Genomic DNA, 27,231 nt, shown 5'->3' on the forward strand with positions numbered 1-27,231 from the left:
TATTGTTGCATCATCTGTACCCTAGACTGCAGGAGCTAGACCAAAGAAGTTGCTCCTCCTCTAGCCTCAGTGGAAAATGAATGCCTATTTATAGTCTCACTAATGTATAATATAATTACCATGGGAGCAATCTATCAGGTGTTAATGCTGAAAAAAATGTTTCTATGCTATAATGTCAAGTTTTAAAATGCAATTTCTAAAATTATAACAAAAGTTGAACAATTAAACTTTATTTAATAACAGCTCAGATTTTTGTTTTTACAGGTTCTTTCTATATCATGACATCCATGTTGACCAACTGTTGACTTTAACATTTTCAGCATTCAGCAAAATGTGTATTCAATACACCTCTACTGAATTTAATAAAGATTCGTTTTCTTTTTGTTAAGATGCTGTTCTATTTCTATGTTGAAATTAAATTTTATATTTTTATACTTAAAAATTATATAATATTCCTAAGGAATCCTTTTCCACTAATAACTTTCAAGTACTTTTAAAAAGCACTCTTAAGATTCAATCCCTTGGCTGGGCGCGGTGGCTCACGCTTGTAATCCCAGCACTTTGGGAGGCCGAGGCGGGCTGATCACGAGGTCAGGAGATCGAGACCACGGTGAAACCCCATCTCTACTAAAAATACAAAAAATTAGCCAGGCATGGTGGCGGGCGCCTGTAGTCCCAGCTACTCGGAGAGGCTGAGGCAGGAGAATGGCGTGAACCCGGGAGGCGGAGCTTGCAGTGAGCCCAGATCACGCCACTGCACTCCAGCCTGGGTGACAGAGCGAGACTCCATCTCAAAAAAAAAAACATTCAATCCCTCAATTATCCATTTTGGAGTTAACACAAGCTTCCATAAATTTTTAAAAATCTATTTTATTATTGGAAATATGCACTCTGATTTCAGAGCTTGTATGGACTTATTTTGGTTTTGAAACTTCTATCAAAATATATATTTTTACCTTCTGTAGATTGCATAGTTTGTACAAAGTTCTATTCTTATATTTTGTTAGTATAAACAAAAAGCCAAAAATTACATTTTGAATATATGGCTTTACTAACTAAATATGGACAAAAGAGAAATAATGAACCTGTGAGAGAAATGGAATGTTTGTGTGATGGGTCAGATGCTGCTGTGCTCATTTGCACAATGAGCCCTGACTCACTTGCTTATTAGAAGCAGGTACACATCTAGGCAGTGGCTTCTGTCCATTTAAAGGCAGTTATTAGAAACAGCTAGACAAATATTTCATAACTCTCAGGAAAGAAATTAGAAAAGAATGCCAGATGGAAATGAATCATATGAAGGGCAAAAGGCATCAGAGTAAATTATAAACACAGTGCAATTTGCCAGTTTAAGCAGGAAACAAAAAGAGAAAGGAAAAAGAAAGCTTTCAGACACAAAGTAAAACTCTGTTGTCCAAAGTGAGATTCTTTCAAGTTAAAATATGACTAGCCCATAAACAGCTAAATGACCCTAAATATAGCAGTTTTATTGATTTATATATTTAAATTAATTATGGCTCATGCCTATGATCTCAGCACTTTGGGAGGCCAAGGCAGATGGATCACTTGAAGTCAGGAGCATCAGACCACCCTGGCCAACATGGTGAAATCCCATCTCTCCTAAAAATACAAAAATTATCAGGGTGTGGTGGCGCACACCTGTAGTCCCAGCTACTTGGGAGGCTGAGGTGGGACAATCACTTGAACCTGGGAGGCGGAAGTTGCAGTGAGCCGAGATCGTGCCACTGCACTCCAGCCTGGGTGACAGAGTGAGACTCTGTCTCAAAAAAATAAAAGACAAAAAGGTTTATATTTATTATGTGAAACATGATTTGAAATACATATACATTATGGAATGGTTAATAAAACTACTTAACATATGCATTATATCACATACATTTTTTGGTGATAAGAATAATTAAATCTACTCTCTCGGTGACTTTTCAAGAATACAATACATTGTCATTAACTGTAGTTAACCATGTTGTAAAAATAGGACTCAAACTTATTCTTCCTAATTGAAATTTTGGATCCTTTGGCAACATTTCCCTAACTCCCCACCCTTTCCAACCACTGGTAACCATCATTCTACTTTCTACTTGTATGAGTTCAACTTTTTTAGATTTCATATGTAAGTGAGATCATATAGTATTTGTCTTCCCGTGTCTGGCTTATTTCACCTAATATGATGTCCTCTGGTTCATCCATATTGTTGCAAATGACAAGATTTCCTTTTCTTTTAAGGCTGAATAGTATTCAGTTATGCATGTACACCACATTTTATCTGTTCAACTGCTGATGGACACTTAGGTTGTTTCCACCTCTTGGCTATTGTAAATAATGCTTCGATGAACATGGGAATGCAGGTATCTCTTTGACATACCAATTTCATTTCTTTTGGATATATACTCAGTAGTGGGAATGCTGGATGATATTGTAGTTTCATTTTAAATTTTTTGAGGAATGTCCATAATGTTTTCCATAACACCTGTACACTGTTGGGGGGAATGTACTAACTCACATGTAAGTACATGTAAGTAGTGTAAGTTAGTACATTCCCACCAACAGAGTACAGGAGTTCCCTTTTCTCTAAGTCCTCACCAACACTTGTTATCTTTCATGATTTTTGATAAATGCCATTATAAGAGGTGTGAGGTGATATCTCATTCTGGTTTGAATTTGCATTTCCCTGATGATTAGTGATACTGAGCATTTTTCTTATATATATTGGCCATTTGTATGTCTCCTTTGTATGTCTCTGGAGTACAGTGGTGTGATCTCAGCTCACTGCAACCTCTGCCTCCCAGTTTCAAGCAATTCTCCTGCCTCAGCCTCCGAAGTAGCTGGGATTACAGGCGCATGCCACTACACCTGGCTAATTTTTATATTTTTAGTAGAGACGGGGTTTCACCATGTTGGTCAGGCTGGTCTCGAACTCCTGACCCCGTGATCCACCCTCCTCAGTCTCCCAAAGTGTTGGGATTACAGGCGTGAGCCACTGCGCCCGGCCTGTGTGTCTCCTTTTGAGAAATCTCTATTCAAGTTCTGTGTCCCTCTTTTAATTGGGTTATTTGTTTTCTTGATATTGAGTTGTTTGAATTTTTTATGTTTTGGATATTAATCCCTTGTGAGATGTCTGGTTTGCAAATACTTTCTCTCATTCCATAGGTTGTCTGTTCACTCTGCTGTTTCTTTCGCTGTGCAAAAGCCTTTAGTTTGATACAATCTCTTTTGTTTATTTGTGCTTTTGTTGCCTGCACTTTTGGGGTCAAATCCAAAAACTCATTGGCGAGACTAATGTAATGGAGTTTTTCCCTATGTTTTCTTCTGGTAGTTTTGCATTTTCAGATCTTATGTTTACGTCTTTAATCCATTTTGGGTTGACTTTTGTATATCATATGAGACAAGGGTATAACTTCATTCTTCTGCATATGGATGTCTAGTTGCCCTACTACTACTTATTGAAGAGACTGTCCTTTCCCCATTGTGTGTGCTTGGCACCTTTGTCAAAAATCAATTGACTGTAAATGTGTGGATTTCTGGACTCTATTCTGTTCCATTGTTGTATGTATATATTTTTATGCCAGTTCTATGCTGTTTTCATTATAATAGCTTTGTATAGTATTTTGAGGTCAGGTAGTGTGATGTCTCCAGCTTTGTTCTTTTTGCTAAAGATTGCTTTGGCTATTCAGGGTGATTTGTGGTTCCATATGAATTTTAGAATTGTGTTTCTATTTCTGTGAGAAATGTTACTGGGATTTTGATAGAGATTGTATTGAATCTGTAGCTTGCATTGGGTAGTATGAACATTTTAACAATATTAATTCTTCCAATCCATTAACAAAATGGAAATATCTTTCCATTTGTTTGTGATTTTTTCAATTTCTTTCATCAATGTTTTATAGTTTTCAGCGTACAGGACTTTCATCTCCTTGGTTAAATTTATTTCTAAGGTTTTTTTGTATCTATTGTAAATGAAATTGTTGTCTTGATTCCTTTTTTCAGATTGTTTGTTGTTAATGTATAGAAATGCAACTGATTTTCATATGTTGATTTTGTATCCCGCAAATCCCTTTACTGAGCTTGTGTATTAGTTTTAACAGTTTTTTTTTTTTTGTAGGGTCTTTAAGGTTGTATATATATAAAATAATGTTGTCTGCAAACAAGGACAAAATATCTTCTTTCTTTCCAATTAGATATGCTTCATTTCTTTCTCTTGGCTAATTGCTCTGACTAGGACATCTAGTACTATGTTGAATAGAAATGGTGATGAGTGGGCATCATTTTCTTTCTTCTGATCTTAGAGAAAAAGCTTTCAACTTTTCACCATTGAGTGTGATATTGACCTGTGGGTTTGTCAAATATGACCTTTGTTGTGTTGAGGTACATTCCTTTTATACCTAATATGTTGAGAATTTTTTCTTATGAAAGGATGTTGAATTTTGTCAAATGCTTTCTCTGCATCTATTGAGATGATCATATGGTTCAGTCCTTCATTCTGTAAATGTGATGAGTCACATTTATAGATATGCAAATGTTGAACCATTCTTATATCCCTGTGATGAATTCCATTTGATCATAGTAAATTATTCTTTTAATGTGCTGTCGAATTTGGGTTGCTACTATTCGTTGAGAATTTTTGCATCAATGTTCTTCAGGAATATTGGCCTGAAATTTTATTTCCTTGTCAGGCTTTGGTATCAGGGTAACGCTGGTCTCATAAAATGAGTTTGGAAGTATTCTGTTTTCTCCATTTTTGGGGAAAGAGTTTCAGTAGGATTGGTATTAGTTTTTCTTTAAATGTTTCATAGAATTCAGTGGTAAAGGCTGCTCTGCTTATGGAGTGGTCATACTTTATTCCTTTATGTTCCTAATAAACTTGCTTTCACTTAAAAAAAATTCAGTGGTAAAGACACCAGGTCCTACACTTTTCTTTTATTAGAGACTTTTTAATAGTGATTCAATCTCCTTATTTATTATTGTTTTGTTCAGGTTTTCTATGTCTTCATGATTTAGTCTTGGAAGGTTGTATGTGTCTAAGAATTTATCCATTTCTTCTAAGTTATCCAATATGTTGGTATATAATTATTCATAGTAGTCTGTTATGATTCTTTGCATTTGTGTGGTATCAGCTGTAATGTCCTTCTTTCATTTCTGATATTTATTTGTCTTCTCTCTTCTTTAATTCAGTTTAGCTAAAGTTTTGTCAATTTTATTTCTCTTTTCAAAAAACCAACTCTTAGTTTCATTAATCCTTCCTATTCTTTTATTTTTATGCTCTATTTCAGTTATTTCTGCTCTGATAATTATTCCCTTCCATCTACTAACTTTGAGCTTAGTTTATCCTTATTCTTCGAGTTCCTTTTTTTTTTTTTTTTTGAGGTCTTTCTTCTTTTTTGCCTTAGGTGTTCACTGCTATAAACTTCTAATCTTAGAATTGCTTTCGTTACATCCCATAAGTTTTGGTATGTTATTTATCTATATTTATTTGTCTTAAGATACTTTTAATTTCTTCTTAACTCATTGTTTGTTCAGGAGCATATTTGTAAATTTCCAAGTATAATAATCAGGCCTTATTCAAGTTTCAGTTTCCCATGGTCAATATAGGTATGAAAATATTGAGATATTTTGAGAGAAAGAGAGATGACATTCATATAACTTTTATTACAATACATTGTTAAAATTGTTCTATTTTATTATAGTTATTTTTGTTAATCTCTTATTGTGCCTAACTTATAAATTAACTTTTATCATACGTGTGTATGCACAGAAAAAAACATAGTATATATAAGGTTCTGGAGTTGAAAAATACAATGAACAAAGTGAAAAGTGAAACAGAGACCATCAGCAGCAGAATTAGTCAAGCAAAAGAAAGAATCTGCAAAATTGAAGATGAGTTATTTGAAAATATACAGTGAGAAGAGGAAAAAGAAAACCATTTTTAAAAATGAAGAAAGCTTACAGGAATTATGAGACAGCATCAACAGACCAAAAGTTTGAGTCACTGGCATTTTGGAAATCTGCCACTTCAGATATCCACTGGTGATTGTGGAATGTGTCCCACAGATAATGGAGGACTACTGTATCTTTTAATTTTCTGAAATTCTTCTTGTTACTCACTTGTAATTTCATACCGTTGTGGTCGGAAAAGATAGTTGATACGATTTCAATCTTCTTAAATTTCTTAAGGCTTGTTTTGTGACCTAACATATGATAGATCCTGGAGAATGTTTCATATGGACTTGAGAAGAATGCATATTATACTTCTGTTGGATGGAATGTTATGTATATGTGTTAGGTCTATTTGGTCTAAAGTGCAGTTTAAGTTCAATGTTTCCTTATTGATTTTTTGTTCAGACGATCTGTCCATCGCTGAAACTTACATGTTAAAGTCTCCTACTAATTATTGTGTTACAGTTAGTCTTTCCTTCCAATCTATTTATATTTGCTTTACATATTTGGGTGATTTAATGTTGGGTGCATATATATTTACAATTGTTTTATCCTATTGATGAATTGATTCCTTTATTAATATATAATGACTTTCTTTGTCTCTTTTTACAGCTTTAGACTTAAAGTCTATTTTGTCTGATATAAGTATAGCTTCCCTTACTCTCTTTTGGTTTCCATTTGCATGAAACATCTTTTTCCATTACTTCACTTTGAGTCTATGTGTTCCCTTAAAGGTGAAGTGAGTCTCTTGCAGAGCGCATACTGTTAGATCTTATTTTTTTTATCTGGTCAGGTACTCTGTATCTTTGATTGGTTAATTTAATTATTGATAGGACTTACTATTGCTGTTTAAAAAATTGTTTTCTGGTTGTTTTGTAGATACTTTGTTCTCACCTTCCTCTCCTGTTGTCTTACTTTGTGATTAGGTGATTTTCTGTAGTGGTATGCTTTGATTCCTTACTTTTTATGTTTCACATATCAATTATTAGGCTTTACTTTATGGTTACTGTGAGGCTTACATAAAACATCTTGTAATTATAATTGGCAATTTTAAGCTGATCATAATTTAACTTTGATTGCATTTAAAAAATCTACAATTTTACTTTAGCCCCCACCCCACATTTTATATTTTTGATTTTACAATATATACTGTCACATTGTGTATCCCTTAATAAGTTTTTTTTTATTGCTTTTTTAAAAATAGTTTTTTTCTTTTAACCTTTATACTAAAGATATAAGTAATTTAACAACTATTATAGTGTGAGAGTATTCTGAATTTGTGTATTTACTTTTAACAGTGAGTTTCATGCTTTCATATACCAATTAGCATCCTTGTCTTTTTGCTTCTTCAGGTCTTCCTTTAACATTTCTTCTAAGACAGGTCTGGTGGTGATAAACTCCCTCAGTTTTTGTTTGCCTGGAGAAGTCTTGATCTCTTCTTCATTTCTGAAGGACAGCTTCGCCAGGTAGAATATTTTTGCTTGGCAATTTTTCTCCTTCAGCACTTTAAATATATCATTTTGCTCTTTCCTGGCTTGCAAGATTTCTGCTAAGAAATTTGCCACACCATATTGGAACTACCTTATATGTGATTTGCTTCTTTTCTCTTGCTGCTTTTAGGATAAGTTTTGCCATTGAATTTTCTCAATTTGATTGTAATATGTCCTGATATAGTCTTGTTTGGACTGAATCTAATGGAAGAACTTTGACCTTCCTATATTTAGGTATTTATATTTTTCTGTATTTGGAACTTTTTCTGGTATTATTTCTTTAAATAAACTTTCTACCACCTTTGTCTCTCTTTCTTCCTTCTTGAATGTTAATGACCCAAACATTTGCTCTTTTGATACTGTCCAATAAGTCTTTCTTCATTCCTATTTTTTTTTTCTTTTCAGTGCATATTTTCAAATAACCTATCGTCACAATCACAAATTCTCCTGTATGATCAGTTCTGCTGCTGATAATCTCTATTGAATTTTCCCATTTCATTCATTGTATTTTTCAGCTTCAGAATTTGTTTGATTTTCTTAAATAATTTCCATCTCTCTGTTAAATTTCTAGTTTTGTTCATTTATTGTTTTCCTGCTTTCATTAAATTGTCCCTCTGTATTTTCTTGAAGCTTGCTAAGCTTCCTTAAAACAATTATTGTGAATTCTTTGTGTGGCAGTTTGTATATCTACATTCCTTTTGAGTCATTTTTGCGTTATTTTGGTGGTACTATGTCTACTTCGTTTTTCATGTTGCTTGTTGACTTGTATTTTTGTCTGTGGCACATTTGTGGAAGGAGAAATTTATCCTAGTTCTTGCATACTAGCTTTTTCTAGGAAGGCCCTTAAAAACCAGTCAGTCCATCCAGAGATTCTGGATAGGCTGTCTGGTGTGGCCTGTGGGCAGGTTTATTTTTAAAGCTCTTGAGCAGGTTGGTCTAGTTCGTGGGTTATCAGGTGGGGGTAGGTCTGGTGTCTGGGTCCTTGGGGTTGAGTCTGGAGCCTGAATCCACTGGGATAGACCTACTGATTAGGCCTATGAGGGCAAGCCTAGAGCTTGTATCCATAGGGACCAACCCAAAGCCTTGATGGATAGGGGCTGACTTGACACGTGGGTGAGCCTTGAGCCTAAGTCTAGAGGCACCAGAATAGTCCTGGCACTTGGGTCCACCAGAATGGACATGTAGCTTGAGTCCATGGGGACAAGCCTAGACCCTGAGTCCATGGGGGCTGTCTGGAGCCTGGGTCTGCAGGAGTCATCCTGGAGCCTCAATCTTTGAGGGCCAGCATCACACCCAGGTCTGTTCAGGTGGGTCTGGACCCTAGGTTCACTGTAGCTAGGGGTTGGCCTTATACTGGGGCAAGCATAGAGCCTGAATCTGTGGGGGTTGGTCTGGAGCCTGGGATTGCAGTTGCTGGCCTGAAGCCTGGAGCGATAGAAACTGACCTGGGACCTAGAGCTGTGGGAAATGGACATAAATCTCGGTCCACAGGGGCAGTCCTGGACCTCTGTCTGTGAGGTCTGCCCAGTGCTTGGCTTAACTGGGATGAGCTTGTACCCTGGGTCTTGTAAAGTAGGCCTGGACCCTAAGCCTAGTGGAGTGTAGGGCCACAGGGTCCAGCCTGCAGGGTGGTATTGCAGGATCTGGCCTGGGACTGGGCAGGACTGGAGCCTGTGTCCTTGGGTGTCAGCCTGGTACCTGAGACTAGGGGTGCTGACTCAGCACTAAAGCAGGCCTGAAGCCTGGGACTCTGTGGGCCAACCTGTCTCTGGGCTGTTCTGAGCTTAGGGTTAGTTCTGGAGCCAATATCTGCAGGGGCTGGCCTGGAGGCTGGGCCCACTGCAGCTGGCCTGATGACTAGGGCTTTGAGTGCTGGCTTAGTGCTGGGATAGTCCTGAGCCTGCAGCTATAGAGGCCAACCTGCTGCTAGGGCAGTCCAGAGCCCACGACTTCCAGGGCCAGCTCAAAGAGACTGAGTGAGTCTTGGGGGCAGCCTCAAACTCTGGGGCCACTTAGGTTAGCCTGGTGGTGAGGTGGGCCTGGAGGCCCAGTCCAAGTGTGTCAGCCTGGGGTCTGAGGCCATAGACACCTGCCCAGTTCTGGGTTTTACTGTGGCAGGCCTGGTGTTATATTTAAGGCAAAATCCAGTGCACACTTCTCTCTCCTTCCTCCAAGTGTGGGTTTCTCTTTACGCTGTGCTGCCTAGGGTTTGGGGAGGGATGGTTGGATCATGTGAATCTGTCCTTCATGCCCTCTTCAATGTGTCTTTTCTTATTTCTGTGCTACGCTAAGGTGCTGTAATGTCTCACCCCGTTTCCTTAGCTCTTGGGAAGGTATTTTCTTGTGTGGAAAATAGTTCAAATTGATGTTTCCGTTGGGGGATGGGCACTGGAAAGCCCTATTCTGCCAACTTGTTGGCATCCCCTAGACAATCTAAATCTAAGTTTTAGTGACCCAGAGGGAGATCACAAATTCTAATTGCACGTTTATAGATAATTTTCAGTGGAGCTGCTCATACTGAAGGTTGTAAAAATGACTTAAGGAGAGTGTTGGCATTTCACTACACTGTGGGTACACAGAGAGAAAAATAAATATATAAAAATATCTTGTTTTAGTAGCTACTGAGAGGAAAAGTGTTTCATCTTGCCCTTGCCATAGTAAAGATGTAACCCCCTTTCTAAGTAAGGTATATTGGCTCTTATTTTTTAAATACAAGGTTTTATACACGGTACAAAAGAAACTGGAACTTTAATTTCTTGTTAAAAGCCAAACAAGTAAGTGGAATGACCTAAACTTTGAGATCTACATTGTGGTAAAATTATGCTTTCTCTTAACAGCTTTCTCATAATGAGTATTTGCTTGTAATTTGTTGTAACGGTGATAATAATTTCAGTTGGAGCCTCACTGGTAACCTTGCTCAGCCACATGACTGGAATGTAAGAGGCTGGGGCATTTTGGACAGCACAGATGTTAAACGTGAACACTACCTTCTCAGTAGCACAAATCTGACTACATCTTTAAGTTTCCAAGAGGTAAACTCTCCTTGTTCATAGGGGATTTCACGTTTTCAGAGCAGCTGCAATTAGAAATTCTAAGAGTACTTAGTCCCTGAGATTTAGCTTTTGTTGGTTCCAAACTCTGCCAGTTTTCCTCATCATTGTTAGAGTCATTTTAATTCCCTCACTTTTCAAATGCTGTGCCTGCCTCTGCCACAACACTGTTTGAAGTAAGTAAAGACAAATAAAGACAGTGCAAATACAATCCTCTGAGGCAACAATGGATTTAGAAATGGATACATACATTAGACACTGGTTACCCAAGTGCTATAATTTGGGATACGATAGCAAAAGATGTCCAAGTCCCCACCCTAAATCACCTTGGAAAGCTGCCTTACAATCTGAAATTCTATCCCTAGGGATTCACTGGGCAGAAGAGTTCAAGGCAGAGCAGATCTTCTGTGGCAGAGAACTGTATAGTTGGGAGGCCTCTGCAGGGCCTCCTAAAGAATTCACACATGCACCCCACAAGAGAATCAGCATTTGGTTGTTTTCACTCAGAGGTCATCACCAGGGAAACTGTCAAAGTCAAGACAGGAAAAGAACAATCCCAATTAAATGAGTCATTTGACTGAACTTTTCTTTCCTTCTCACTTCTCTGTCCTTAACCCACCAGAAGAAAAAGAGCTTCAGGAAAGGGAGGATGGGGAAGAGTTTCTGCATCAGATCTTGATACTTTTCAATTCCAAGTCTTATGAGCCAAAATCTTGTTGCTGATGGAAGGAAGAGAAAGATTTAAACTGGGTATAAGCTAGCTAGGTTGATGTCAAATAGCTGAGAGTGATGAGAAAGAATAGGATTTCCTTTAGAATGTCACTAAGGAATAGAAATGAAAAATTCTACAGAATAGTTGAAGGAAATGACTTTTAAAAGAAAAAGATAAACAACTTTATATCTGTGTCTCATCAAATTCACATCATTCATTAATCTGGCTACACATTGTTGTAAGTAATTCATATTTAAATTAGTTTGTCTAATCCTTTCCTCATTTAGTTTTCTGATGTGAAGTCACAGTGGAAATGGAACTGCTGATTAGGGAAGGCACAGAATAATTTTGAGGTATGAATATAGTTTGGGTGAGACTGCCTGGATAATAATAATCTTGAGTCAGAGTTACCATGTGGCAGGCATTTTATGAGAATCTTTGGGAAAACTCACAACTTTGCAAAGTAATTGTTATTCACCCCAGCTTGCATGTTAGGAAAGCACATCAGTGAAATCATGCGATTCCTCTAAATAAATCAGTCTAAGCTAAGGACCTCAGATAGAGGGCATAATTACAAGGTCCATTCTGCAGTCATTACACATATCATGTGGCCTCCAGAGGGGAGGAGGGCAAGGGTATTTTGGTGCTGATAGTGGGGAGAAAGAGAAGAGGAGGTGAAAACCCAGAAGAGAAAAAGAAAATAAACAGGATAAGTAGGAAGATGCTAGAAATAACACTTTCCAACTTTACACTTACGGCTAAGGATGACCTGAAATATTTAACCTCATAAAGGTTTACCCATGGAAAATCAAAGTACTAACTTTAAAACACGTAACATTTTTGTGCCTTATCATTATCAATCTACTCTTGGTTCTATATGAAGGTCTATGTTTTTCAGAAAGGAACTTGTATAAAACTAATATTTAATCACAAAACTTGCTCCAAGAAAGGTGAGTGTTTTGGTTCAGATAAGCTGTTTATTTCCATGTTTGGGAAGACCTGAGCCAAAAAACCAGAATGGAAAATGGAATGTAGCCCTAGTTCTTCCTGTGACTCGGGTTTATTGCAAGGATTTCCTCTCACTGGAAAACATCAGACATAACAATATTCAAGTATGCCCACATAAATACATTACTCAGCAAAGATACCATAAAATTATACACAATTGTGAAGAAACTTAACTTCCACTATCTTTCACTAATGCAAACTTATGAAGCCCTTTAAGTTCTTTTATATGAATACAATATAAAAGATAACGGAATACCATTATTCTTTCTCCAGTGCCTAACCTCTTCCAAATGTCTGCATGCAAACACAGAACTGATAGACTGTATGTCCTCAGTATGTATGCATACGTGCACACATGTTCATATATTTGCATGTGCATGAATGGAAGATTCTAAATCAAGTGACTCAAGAGCTGACTATATCTCTGCTTTAGTATTTACTGAGTTACACTGATAAAACCTAGATGCCGTACCAGAAGGAACTTCCATTAATGCACAATCACCTTCAGATCTTTTCTATAATCTGACCATGAAAATGAACACCACTTCTAAATGTAAGGCCCAAAGTGATTCAAGGTGAACCTTAAGAAAATAAAAAAATTTGTCATAATTAAACCAGGTGTCTAAAATATAGCCTGTATGTTCTCTTCAAACTGTATTTCCCTATTTAATTTACATGGAATTTTTCTAAAATGCTAAGTACTCCCTTTGTGTCTGCTTATCACAATAAAATAATTTGTTCTCTTAATCTAGGAACATGAGGACATGAGCAATAGAGGAAACCTGGAGGAAGAGGGTGTGGCATGTTGATATTTAAAAAAGAAGCAATGTGTATTTGCAAGTCAAACCAATATAATAAAACCAGTGGTTATTTTTTAATGTTTTCAATCACTGGAATATACAGAAATTTTCACAATAAAGTGTGCTAAAGTATTCATATCTTTTAGACCATTATTTGTCCTCCAGTTGGAAATCTACAAGAAAAAATTGACTTTTATTTGAAACAACAGTACATCTGAGAATCCAAAACAGTGTATCTGCATGTCGCTCCAGCACTCTAATATGGAAGTGTTTCAACAGGATGTTCTTTCAAAAACAAAAGGGGAAATAGTCCACCTATTGACTAGAAATATGTTTGGCAAATGTGGGAGAATAATCTATTACAGTGGATTAATCAATTAATCAGGGAATTAATTTTATACATAACAAGACAGCTAGAGGTAAGCCAAGAGTTGGTGCAGCTGTTAAAAGAAACAAAAACTGAAGCTCCTTCTAACTTTCTGCTTTAGTATTCTTTACATGCAAATTTCTCCTCATGATTGCAAGATGGCAGCTGTGTCTTCAGGTATATCATCATTGTTCCAGGCAGAAAAAGGTGAAAGTAAGAAAAGCAAAAGATACATTCTATTTGAGTTTTTCACTTTAAAATAATCAGGGAAACAATGGATTTCTTCGAAATTCTAGCTAGTATATTTCTAGTTATGTGACATTTACCAGAACAGGATAATAGAGCCAACTTTAACACCAATGGAGTATGAAAGGTTGAATATTTTTAACCGGGAACAAAAGTATCCCAATTTTCTTGCTTTTAGTGGAGAAAAAGTAGTTTATGGAGTTGGGTAGATAAATTTTGTTATTGTTATGGAAGAAATGATTTATGGAGTTGGGAAGGCAAATAGCAATGTTTGCCAAAAGTATAACGAATAGAGAGAAAAACTGCACTCTTACCGATATAAAGAAAAATTACGTTGGCTTTACTCTTATTTTTACGGCTCATAAGCAAACAAACAATAATTTGCCTATTTCTTACTCCTGAAGTGGTTTATATTAATGCTATAAGAGAATCTCACCTCCCTAAAAGCAATTTCAGTTTAAAGAACTTGAAGCTTTTTCATCCAACTCTAGGTTCATTAGTCTTCCTAGACTCATTTCTTCTCCTGTGAATTGCAAATTATTTGCCTCTTTATTCAGGAACACACCATACCTGAAGAAAGTCCTTTGGCTCAATACTGGCTTTTTCTTTACATACACACACAAGCACACAAAAAAATCTAGCATAATTGCCAACTGGTATCTAATCTTATTTGAAAATAACTCATAGTCTCTTACATGAATATATGTCAATATGAGGGAGATGATGATTTCCCTTTTCCAGGACAGAGGATAAAATTGTGTAAGTGTCTGATATCACAGTGATATTAGAAGGACACAGAAAGTTATTTTATGAGTATTTTCATTTCTTAGGGCTGTCATAGCAAAATACCACAGACTTAAGCACACAGAAACTTATTTTTTCTTAGTACTGGAGGCTAGAAAACAAGGATCAAGGTGTTAACAGGCTTGGTTTCCTCTGGGGCCTCTCTCCTTGGCTTGCAGATGGGCACCTTCTCTCTGTGTCCTCATATAGTCTTTCCTGTGTGCACACACATATCTTTGTTTTTCCCTGAGTGGTCAAAGAGAAAAGTTTTTCCTGTAATGTTTTACCTAATGCTTCCCAGAATAGAATTTAGAGTCAGACAAACCTTGGTTTTAATGCAAGCTCTGATTATACTAGCCATAAATGCTTGGCCAAAATAACTAACTTCTTTGTGTCTCAATTTCCCCATTTATGGTATGAAGGAAATCCACTGGAGTGCTTTTGCTGACGGCCCCAGATTGGAGTGCTTTCGCTGGTACTTCTGTTATTACGCCAGAGAGCTTTTGCAAGAGGATCCCACTGCTCAGCCACAGTGCTTTTGCAGGGGGCCCCCAGTGCCCCACCAGAGTGTTTTTGAAGATGGCTCCTCATGGGAGTACTTGTGCTGGCATCCCTGCTGCTCTAGCAGACTGCTTTCAATGGAAGCCCCATCACCCCACCGAAGTGCTTTAACAAGAGATTCCTGCTGCCCCACAGGAGTGCTTTTGTCAGCAGCCCCTGACATAGCAATTATGCCAGCAGCCTGGGAGCACCTTGACCCCTCCAATGCAGCTTGTCCTTGACCTCTGTGGGGATCCAGAGGACAAACCCATGTGCCTGGTCCCAGCCCCCCAGAGTTAGATCACACAGCCCAGGTGTGCTAAGCTGAGCCTTGGTCCTCTGAAAGCATCCAGAAATGAAGACAATCAGCTACATCCAAATTACACCATAGTCAAACCCTCAAGGGAAATAAAGAACATAAAAACAGAAAGCCTCATCCAAAGGACAGCAACTTCAAAGGATAAAGAAATGTCAGCTTTCACAGATTAGAAAGAACCAGTGTAAGAACTCTGGCAACTCTAAAATCCAGAGTGTCATCTTACCCTCAAATGATCACACTAACTCTCCAGCAATGGTTCCAAACCAGATAGAAATGGCTGAAATGACAAACATAGAATTCAGAATCAGGATGGCAAGGAAGCTCAATGAGATACAGGAGGAGGTTGAAACTCAACCCATGAAAAAGAGTAAAATGATCCAAGAATTGAAAGACAACATAGCCATTTTTAGAAAGAACAAAACTGAACTTGTGGAATTGAAAAATTCACTACAAGAATTTCATAATACAATTGGAAGCATTAACAATGGAATTGACCAAGCTGAGGAAAGAATCTCAGGGTTTGAAGGCAACTCCTCGAATCAATGCAGGCAGACAAAAATAAAGAAAAAAGAACTTTAAAAAACTAACAAAACCTCTGAGAAATACAAGATTATGTAAAGAGACCAAACCTATGACTCAGTGACGTTCCTGAAAGAGAAGGAGAGAGAGTAAGAAACTTGGAAAACATGTTTGAGGATACAGTCCATGAAAATTTCCCCAATTTCACTAGAGAGGTTAACAGGCAAATTCAATAAACTCAGTAAACCCCTGTGAGATACTATACAAGATAACCATCCACAAGACACATAGTCATCAGATTCTCCAAGGTCAACATGAAATAAAAACATCTTAAAGTCACCTAGATAAAAGTGATAGACCACTTACAAAGGGAACCCCATTGGGCTTACAGCATACCTCTCAGCAGAAACCTTACAAGCTAAAAAGACCAAGGCCTTATTTTCAGCATCCTTAAGGAAAAGTAAGTCCAACCAAGCATCTTAATATTCTGCTAAACTAAGCTTCTTAAGAAAAGGAGAAATAAAATCCATTTCAGACAACCAAACTCTAAGGGAATTTACTAGTGCTAGACCTGCTACATAAGAGGTTCTTAAGTGTGTTTTTGTGGTGGCATGTTTCTTTTGCTTCTATGTTTAACATTCCCCTAAGTACACAGCCCACTGACACTATAAAGAAACTACACAGTAAAGTCTAATCAAGCTAACAACACAATGATAAGATCAAATCCTCACATGTCAATATTAACCTTGAATGTAAATGGGCTAAACACCCTAATTAAAAGACATAGAGTTGCAAGTTGGATAAAGAAGCAAGATCCAGGCCAGGCATGGTGGCTCACATCTGTAATTTCAGCACTTTGGGAGGCTCAGGCAGGAGGATCTCTTGAGCCTGAGTTTGGGACCAGCCTGGGAAACATAGTGAAACACTGTCCCTAAAAAAAAAAAAAAAAAAGTTTTTAAAATTATTAGCTGGGAGAGGTGGAAAGAGGTGGAATTTATGACTCAGTTCCCAGAAACAATTGAAACAAAAACAAAAATTAAGAAGTGAGACCTAATTAAACCAAAGAGCTTTTGCATAGCAAAAGAAAGAGTAAACAGACAAACTACAGAATGAGAGAAAACATTTGCAAATTATGTATCTGATGAAGGTCTAATATCCAAAATCTATAAGGAATTTAACAATTGAACAAGCAAAAAACAAATATCGCCATTAAAATAATGGGCAAAGGACACGAACACACTTCTCAAAGAAGACATACATGTGGCCAACAAACATGAAAAAAATGCTCAACATCACTAACCATTAGAGAAATACAGATCAAAATCACAATGAGATACTCTCTCAGAACTGTCAGAATGGCTATTGTTAAAAATTCAAAAAATTACAGATGTTGGTGAGGTTGTGGAGAAAAGGGAATGCTTATAGACTGCTGGTGGGAATGCAAATCAGTTCAGCCACCATGGAAAGCAGTTTGTGAATTTCTCAAAGAGCTTAAAACGGAGCTACCACTTGACCCAGAAATTCCATCACTGGAATGATTAAATCACAGAATGATTAAATATCAGAATATATATACATATACATGTATATATATTGCTTAGCACAGCATCTGGGACACCTTGGGATGTAATATTAGCACAGAGAGGCTGAGAGATCTCCTTTGGGAGGCAGACTCTGACACTCACTAGCTTAGTGACTCTGGACAGGGTCTGTAACATCCTCTACCACACTTTCCTCATCTCTCTCTCCCTTCCTCTTTCTTTCTCTCTTTGTCTACGTGTGTCTCATCACTCATTCTGAAGGAAGCCATTGACATGTCCTGAAGACTCAGGTAGCCTATGAACAGACTTACTTGGCAAGGAATAAAGGCCTCCATCTAACAGCTAGTAGGAACTGACGCCTGCCAACAATCATGGGAGTGAGCCTGGAAGTGGATCTTCCAGTCGCAAAAGAGTCTGAAGGTGACTGCCAGTGAAGCTAGAAGTTCTCCTGCAACCTCACGAGAATCTGAACCAGCCAATCCAGAAGACCTTTTGGATCCCTGGCCCTCAGAAACTGCAGATTATAATGAATACTTGTCATTTTAAGTTGTTAAGTTTTGTGGTAATTTATCACTCAGCAGTGGTTAACTGTTTTCCCCCTACAATATTGAAGATAAAGACAAATAACCAGGTAGACAGAAAGTCTTGTTTTTTTCAGATGGCGCCTACACTTTCCCCTGGGAGTTTTTAAACATTATTAACCTTTATTTATAAAGACTTCAGGTTTGGAACAATTCTCACAAAGTGAAAAATCTGGTCAACATGATAACTCCAGACCCTTTTTTCATTTATTTTCATATCTGTAAAGAAGGAATATTTTTCATCACAGATTATATATGGACTGATAGAAAAGCCTGATGTAAAGTGAATCCAAGAGTGGGAAAAAACCCTTAAGTTTAAAGTAATTTTGTACCAACTTGGGAATTTTATAAAAATAGCCTGTGGCTATAATTTTATTGAAAACTAGACCAAAGAAGCAAACCAAAATTGAAAGCATTGAGTTATTACTGTCCTGCTCTGACAATACAAAGAAATCATTCTATACCTAGAAGGGCCCTCAGGCTTTCTACTGACTAATTGTACATATGATGAGGCTGACTGAACATGACATTTTATATGATACTGACACATATTGAAACTAGTCTAGAAGGCAGTTTTTTTTTATTGCCACTGATTTCCTTGGAGAAATAATAGAACTAATCTTCCAAATTGTTGTTACTTTTCTTTCTCTGCCCTTGGTACCATTCCAAAAGGGCACCAGCTTCCCTTTAAGGCAGACAATGGATAAGATGATTTGGGCTTTTCAATGTATTGCTGCTTGTTTGGCAATTAGCTCCTTATCTCTCAGGAAATGTAGAAAAAGAACATATAGCAATTTGGAATGATGAAATCTTTTAATTCCATATCATGGAACATAGATAGATGTAACCAGAATGCCCAGAACAATCCTTGTCAGAGGGCCGTGGAAGCACAAAAACACCTTCATAGTCCTGAGAGCAGCATCAGAGCCCGTCAATGACCTGTCACAATTTCACCTGTCAAGGCCCTTGGCAAAGGCATCGCCATATTGAATCGTTCCCTGAGATCTTAATCTGATAAATTATTTGCCTTCCCCCAACCCCAATTACTTTGTCAGTGCATTTATTCCGCCATTCTTTTATTCTACCTGTTAATATTGTTGTTTGTATACTTGTCTTTATTTCACAAAAATGAATTGCCAGTAATTTTGCTTGACTTTGGGAATACAGTGACAAAGGAGATATGTAGTTCCTTAGCAGGACAAAGAGGATGCCACAGAGATCCTCACAATCCAGGAGAAACATTCTCCTTTCCTATCTCCTTTCAAAATATTGCCTGTCTCACCCCCTATAATAGTCAGAGAGATCAGTATTGAGAAGGGGACTATAATTAAAACCCATTACTCACCTTTCTGTAAGAAATCATACAGATGAATCGCATCATATTTAACACATTCTTCCATAGACACAAGAACTCCTGGTCTTCCAGTCCCCTATCTCTACCTCTGTATGTATAGCCCCTAAGCTTACTCAGCCTCCCATCCTGAGTGTCTTTGTGCTTCCACTGTGCCCTCCAGTATGGCATCTGCAAAAAAGCCTGTATCCTCAAGTTATCTGAATGATCCTATAACTTTCTTGCTTAGCCAAAACTAGCTGAAAGTTTGCTATGCCCTAATGACATTATTTTTCCCACATGGTCACAAATGGAGAAAGTTTGTTCTTCCTCTTTACACAGAACACTAGGAGGAGGCAGGTTGGTGTCCTCCTTGTTCTCTAATACAGCTTCGAGATTAATGTTCCTCCCCTTGCCAAAAACAAACACGCAAACAAAGAAACTACATGAAACATATGCCATCTGACACCACCTTTCATTTTCACAGGTATCTACCATCTGCCCAGGCATTTCTTTTTCTTTTTTTTTTCTTTACTTTTTTAATTTCTTTTTTTGAGACAGTCTCACTCTGTCACCCAGGCTGGAGTGCAGTGGCGTGATCTCAGCTCACTGCAACCTCCGCCTCCCAGGCCCAAGCAATTCTCCTGCCTCAGCCTCCCGAGTACCTGGGACTACAGGCGCATGCAACCATGCCTGGCTGATTTTTGTATTGTTAGTAGAGACAAGGTTTCACTATGTTGGCCAGGCTGGTCTCGAACTCCTGACCTCAAGTTGATCCACCCGCCTAGGTCTCCCAAGGTGCTGAGATTACAGGCGTGAGCCACCACACCCAGCCCCGCCAGGAATGTCTATATTTATTGATGATTTTAGCACTTGTCTCCAAGTCCTTATTCCCTCATAATTTCTGTTATTGTTCATGGTGTAATATCTCTAGATGATTCACTGAAACTTCTCATTCTGCAGGTCCTTAATTCTTTCCACGTCCAGTCTCTTACACTGATGTTCATGGTTATACCCTAGACCAGACGGTGTACAAACTATGGCCCATAGCCAAACTGCGTCCACTGTCTGTTTTTGTAAAGCCTGAAAATGCTGTCTCCTAGACCTTCTTATTACCAATAACTTCAGCACTCAAATCTTAAACCAGCTTAAGTATAGACAGATAGATAGATAGATAGATAGATAGATAGATAGATAGATAGATGATAGATAGATGGATGGGTGGATGGATGGATGGATAGACAGACAGACAGACAGACAGACAGAGGATTATTGCAGGATTGCAAGGCTATGGAGTAGCTAACAGACTAAAAAAAAGGAAGGAAAATCTAAAGTAACTGTAACAGGTAAATCACACTACATTCTTGTCCCTACTCCTCTCTGTGGGTTGAGTTTATTGCCTCACCTTGTGGACAATTTTATCCGCCAGTAAGCTGGGATGGGGAAGGGCAATCATGGATCTAGTATCTGTTTTAGGTTTACATTGTCCCAGTTTAGTGACCCAGAGGTAAAAAAAGGGCTTGTCTTTTTACTTGGTCATATAAAATTCCAGGGAAGAAATAGAATTGTCCTGGCTTAAGTCACACACCATTTGATAAACAACTCCAGTTGGATGGATAGAGTGCTATGATTAGTCAGACTGGGTCATATGAGTTCCCTGGCAGCTGGACAGGGGTTTGGGTGGGCAGGATACTCTATGGACATTCCTACAATAACTACAAAAGCTGGTTAAAGAATATATTCCAGAAGACAGGTGAGGGTACATGGTGCTCCTACCAGAGGGGGGAAGGGATTAATAACCAATCCTCTCTCTCCCAGAAAAGAAATCCATTCTACTTTCTTCTGAAGATTGTAGTCTTTAGGTGCTTTATTCTTGGGCATTTAAAGGAAAGTATAAATTACATAGAATTTTTAATGATAATGACAATGAAATAGACATTAGAGGGAGGAGACAGAGGCCTGCTTAAATTTCTAAATGCCCATTTAGTCCCTATGTAAGGGATGCTAAGCAGTGTTGGGCTACAAGTTAACTTCTGCTAAAGGTGGAATTTGCTTGAATATTCATAAAATTCCAGAACCCTTAGTTGGCACGGTGCACTTGGCCTTAGGGGCACATCTGGGATCACTTGCTGTGGGTGGGATGGAACAATTATTTCAAAGAAGGTGGGAAATACTCTAACACCTTTTTATAAGATTGTTAGCAGAAATCAAGAGTCTTTGGGGGCACCGTGCTACATCCTTAAATATATAAAAGGACAAGTTTCATCCAATCTCTAATCATATAATTTTTAGATAAAAGAGCTTCTCCTGGAAATTCCCAGATATTACGTGTCTTGTCTATTCTTGCAAAATGTGTTAACTATGTGTAAACTGTCAACTGAGTATAGCCACACATAGCCTTGTAGTACCTTACTGAGGCACACTAATTACAGCCTATAACACTATCTATCCCTGAAAGAAAGAACGATCAGAAAGGAATGTAGAGTCTCCTGTCTATGAAGGATTTGCTATAATTCTCTTCTGAATTGGCCCTTACTTGCTTGTACAGAAATCCACACATAACTGCAATGTGATAGGACAGGATAGTCCCATCCTAACAAAGGAGGAGATATGGTTCCTTCCCTTTTCCCCCTGAATCCAGTAGGGGAGCATTAGGAGAGGAGGGCTGCCACACAAACTGTAGCACAGCAGAGGATGCAACCACACTAGAAAAGTCTTTGATGAAGAATACACATCAGACATTTCACATACAAACATCAGTAAGCTCAGGCACAGTAAATGAGAGGAAACAGGTGCTTTAAAAGAGGAGACAGAGGGTTTGTGGCATTTAGAGGAAGTAGTTAGACATCAATCTCACTTTATTGAATATTCTTTAAAATTTGCTTGAAACTTTGAAAGCTTTCAATAATTTTCATGTCCGAGGGAGGGGAGAGTTGCTTTAATAGAAAATTATAATTGTTCCTTTTTGTGTGAACTGAAAGAATGTTTTCATGATGAAAGTCATCTTCATTTGGTTTTATAAATTTAACTGTCTTAGTATATTGAGGTTTCTGTAAACAAGAAGCAAATGATATATATATATATATATATAGTTCATCTGCTTTAATGAACATATATATGTTCATCTGTTTAGTATAAGACAGACATATATACATATATTCATTTGCTTCTTTTGTGTGTGTGTGTGTGTGTATATATATATATATATATTTAAGTTCTGGGATACATGTGCAGAATGTGCAGGTTTGTTACATAGGTGTACATGTGCCATGGTGGTTTGCTGCACCTATCAACCCATCATCTATGTTTTAAGCCTTGCATGCATTAGGTATTTGTCCTAATGCTCTCCCTCCCCTTGCCCACCACCCGCTGACAAGCCCTGGTGTGTGATGTTCCCCTCCCTGTGTCCATGTGTTCTCACTGCTCAGCTCCCACTTATGAGTGAGAACATGTGGTGTTTGGTTTTCTGTTCCTGTGTTAGTTTGCTGAGAATGATGGCTTCCAGCTTCATCCATGTCCCTGCAAAGGACATGAACTCATTCTTCTTGTGTTTTTTTGTGTTTGTTTGTTTGTTTGTTTGTTTTTTGAGATGGAGTCTCACCCTGCCTTGCAGGCTGGAGTGCAATGGTGCAATCTCAGCTCACTGCAACCTCTGCCTCCTGGGTTCAAGTGATTCTCCTGCCTCAGCCTCCCGAGTGTCTGGGATTACAGGTGTGCGCCATCACGCTTGGCTAATTTTTTGTATTTTTAGTAGAGATTGGGTTTCACCATGTTGACCAGGATGGTCTCAAACTTTTGACCTAATGATCCACTCGCCTTGGCTTCCCAAACTGCTGGGATTACAGGCATGAGCCACTGCACCTGGCCGAACTCATTATTTTTTATGGCTGCATAGTATTCTATGGTATATATGTGCCACATTTTCTTATCCAGTCTATAATTGATGGGCATTTGAGTTGGTTCCAAGTCTTTGCAATTGTGAAAAGTGCTGCAGCAAACATATGTGTGCATGTGTCTTTATAGTAGAATGATTTCTAATCCTTTGGGTATATACCCAGTAATGGGATTGCTGGGTCAAATGGCATTTCTGGTTCTAGATCCTTGAGGAATTGCCACACATCTTCCACAATGATTGAACTAATTTACACTCCCATCAACAGCATAAAAGCATTCCTATTTCTCCACATCATGCCAGCATCTATTGTTTCCTGACTTTTTAATGATCGCCATTCTAACTGGCATGAGATGGTATCTCATTGTGGTTTTGATGTGCATTTCTCTAAAGACCAGTGATGATGAACTGTCTTTCATATGTTTGTTGGCTGCATAAATGTCTTCTTTTGAGAAGTGCCTGTTCATATCCTTTGCCCACTTTTTGATGGGGTTGTTTTTTTCTTGGGAATTTAAGTTCCTTATAGATTCTGGATATTAAACCTTTGTCAGATGAATAGATTGCAAAAATTTTCTCCTATTCTGTAGGTTGCCTGTTCATTCTGATGATACTTTTGTTTGCTGTTCAAAAGCTCTTTAGTTTAATTAGATCCTATTTGTCAATTTTGGCTTTTGTTGCAATTGCTTTTGGTGTTTTGGACGTGTGAAGTCTTTGCCCAGGCCTATGTCCTAAAGGGTATTGCCTAGGTTTTCTTCTAGTGTTTTTATGGTTTTAGGTTTTACAGTTAAGTCTTTAATCCATCTTGAGTTAATTTTTGTATAAGGTGTAAGGAAGGGGTCCAGTTTTAGTTTTCTGCATATGGCTAGCCAGTTTTCCCAGCACAATTTATTAAATAGGGAATCCTTTCCCCATTGCTTGTTTTTGTCAGGTTTGTCAAAAATAAGATGGCTGTAGATATGAGGTGTTATTTTTGAGGTCTCTTTTCTGTTTCCTTGGTCGATATATCTATTTTGGTACCAGGACCATGCTGTGTTGGTTATTGTAGCCTTGTAGTATAGTTTGAAGTCAGATAGCATGATGCCTCCAGCTTTGTTGTTTTTGCTTAGTATTGTCTTGGCTATATGGGCTTTTTGGTTCCATATGAAATTTAAAGTAGTTTTTTCTAATTCTGTGAAGAAAGTCAATGGTAGCTTGATGGGCATAACATTGAATCTATAAATTACTTTGGACAGTATGGCCATTTTCATGATATTAATTCTTCCTATCCATGAGCATGGAATGTTTTTCCATTTGTTTATGTCCTCTCTTATTTCCTTGAGCAGTGGTTTGTAGTTCTCCTTGAAGAGGTCCTTCATGTCCCTTGTGAGTTGTACTCCTTAGTATATTATTCTCTTTGTAGCAATTGTAAATGGGAGTTCACTCATGATTTGGCTCTCTGCTTGTCTATTATTGGTGTATAGGAATCCTTGTGATTTTTACACATTGATTTTGTATCCTGAGACTTTGCCAAAGTTGCTTACTAGCTTAAGGAGTTTCTGGGCTGAGATGATGAGGTTTTCTAAATATACAATCATGTCATCTGCAAACAGAGATAATTTGACTTCCTCTCTTCCTATTTGAAAACCCTTTATTTCTTTCTCCTGCCTGATTGCCCTGGCCAGAACTTCCAATACTATGTTGAATAGCAGTGGTGAATATTTTGAAGGACGTGTGAAGCAAGACTATTATCAGCATTAATTGGGATATGAATGAAGTAAGGTAGGACTAGTTGGGTCAGTTATTATACTAACTGAAATAAAATTATGATTTCATCTTTACAGTACCATATTTATGACCATCAGTCTTGGCTATTCTTATTTATATGAGAATACAATGATGAAAATAACTAATACCTCAAAATCAGGGAACCAAAGGGAAGAAAAAGTCACCCAAATCAAAATTCCACTTTTGAAGAAAGCTTAATTTCATAGGACAGGCCCAACTAAAAGAATAAATTTAAAGTTAGGCAAGCAGAGTATAATGCCAAGGTTTTGGTGTATGTACTGTATCTATAAACAGATATGTATATTAAAAATAAGAAAGGGAAATTCATCAAAATATTCATGGAAATTATATTAATAGTAATGAAAATTTTTGAGTGATAAAAATATTAGTGATTTTAAATATTATTTTTATTTTTCAAATTCTACACAGTGAGGTTGTATCATTCACATAATTTTAAAAAGCCAAAAAGAAAAGGATTTTAAAAAGTTAAAAGAGGCAGAATATACTTAAAAGCCAAATCATTGTTAATAGATGGGCATCTATACCTTAGAAAAGAAGTTGCAGCATGGAAATCTATTGGTGATCTATTTCAGTTTTTCTATAGTTAGCCATAAGCCTTTCAATAGATGACCTAAATTTCCTATGTTATGAGTGAGCAGCAACAAAAGTAATTATCTTTTCTGATTCATAATTAAGCAGCATATTTAACAGTCCTATTGATTTGGTTAAGTAATAAACTCATCATTTTATCACCAATTTGATTTTGAAGGTTTTTTTGGCACAAAATTGTAACTGTTAACCATATTTTATTTCTCTTAGGTTAAGAAACAAACCCAACACTATTACAGCGTTTTCACAGGGATCTGTAAAGAATGTCTGAGGCAAGGTGCGGTGGCTCACGCCTGTAATCCCAGCACTTTGGGAGGCTGAGGCGGGCGGATCACTTGAGGTCAGGAGTTCGAGACAAGCCTGCCCAACATGGTGAAACCCTATCTCCACTAAAAATAGCCAGGCATGGTGGCAATCGTCTGTAATCCCAGCTACTCAGGAGGCTGAGGCAGAAGAATCACTTGAACCCAGGAAGCAGAGGTTGCAGTGAGCCGAGATCACGCCACTACACTCCAGCCTGGGCAACAGAGTGAGTGAGACCAAAAAATAAAAGAATGTTCCCCCACCAAAAATAAAAGAATGTCTGAGGCCTACGATTATGCTATGAGAACTAATAAAAATATTGTCTATTCAGAATAAGGAAAGGGAGTTTTGAGTTGCTGTTTCTACTACCAACCTCCTACTCCCACTGCTTCTTCAGGATCCACAGCAATAACAGCAGAGGGGCCTTGGGGAACACATATCTAATATCCCCAGTGGCCAATTGACCCCCATCTTAAACCAGGTGAGCATCCATGAAAAAAGCCACCCTTGCCACTCTAAACAAATACCCATGAAAGATCATTCAGAGCTCTCATATATTAGTGAATTATGTATCACTGTGCCTGTCTTGTTTTCCTTTCAACTCTATTATATTATTGATTGACCTTGGACTTTTCTACAGCTGCAAAGAAGTTTTGGTTCCACTTTACTTATGTTTTCTCTTATTGTTTCGGTGTATTCTTCCTCCAAAACTCGTCTCCCTTTAGACAACATTATTAGGTTTAATCCCAAGTGAATAGTAACCAAAATAATGATTAAAATGTATAATTAGAAATTTGCAGGAGTACATACTGGAAAATGAGGGTTATCTATTTAAACTATGGAGGAAACTAGATGATGGCAATTATAGCATATTTAAATTATGGGATGGATATATTTCAATGTTATCACTGTAGTTCTGTGTGTATTTGTATAAACTAATTTATATGAACTAATGTCAAAAGTCTGAAATTGAGTCCTACTCTTCCTGGCTCATTTATAGAAAAACTGGCTGCATGGCCTTTGCAAGTCCCTTCGTCTTTCTGCATTTCAGTTTCCTCATAGGTGGGAGGAATTTACTTACCTATTTCTAAGGACCCTTCATACATAAAATTCGATTATTCTGAGATCTTTCCCTATTCTTCCTCTCATATATAATTGAAGTAAAGATCCCATCAGTCTCATAGCCACCTTCATCTCTTATTAAACAAGGATGGCTCTGTGTTCTCGTCTGTTCTAAAGGTCTCTTAAAGAGAAATCAAATTTTTTGAGATTCTCAAGTCCTGATTGACTGAGACCTGTACATCCTAACAATAGCTATTTGACACAGTCACTGGATAAGGCAAAGATTCTTCTGTTGATGTGTGCAACTGCCTGTGAGTTCAGCCAGCAAAAAAATCCATTTGGTTGAATAGTCTTAGCACTAAA

At 37.7% G+C, this 27,231-nt stretch overlaps 1 protein-coding gene across 1 annotated transcript in view; it reads left to right on the forward strand.

Annotated features, from left to right (window-relative positions):
- The window catches only part of GPRIN3 (GPRIN family member 3), a 492,222-nt gene that overhangs the window by 187,197 nt on the left and 277,794 nt on the right, over positions 1–27,231 (forward strand). The window lies entirely within an intron of this gene.

Source organism: Symphalangus syndactylus, chromosome 10, assembly GCF_028878055.3.
Source record: "Symphalangus syndactylus isolate Jambi chromosome 10, NHGRI_mSymSyn1-v2.1_pri, whole genome shotgun sequence".
Taxonomy (NCBI): Eukaryota; Metazoa; Chordata; class Mammalia; order Primates; family Hylobatidae; genus Symphalangus; species Symphalangus syndactylus.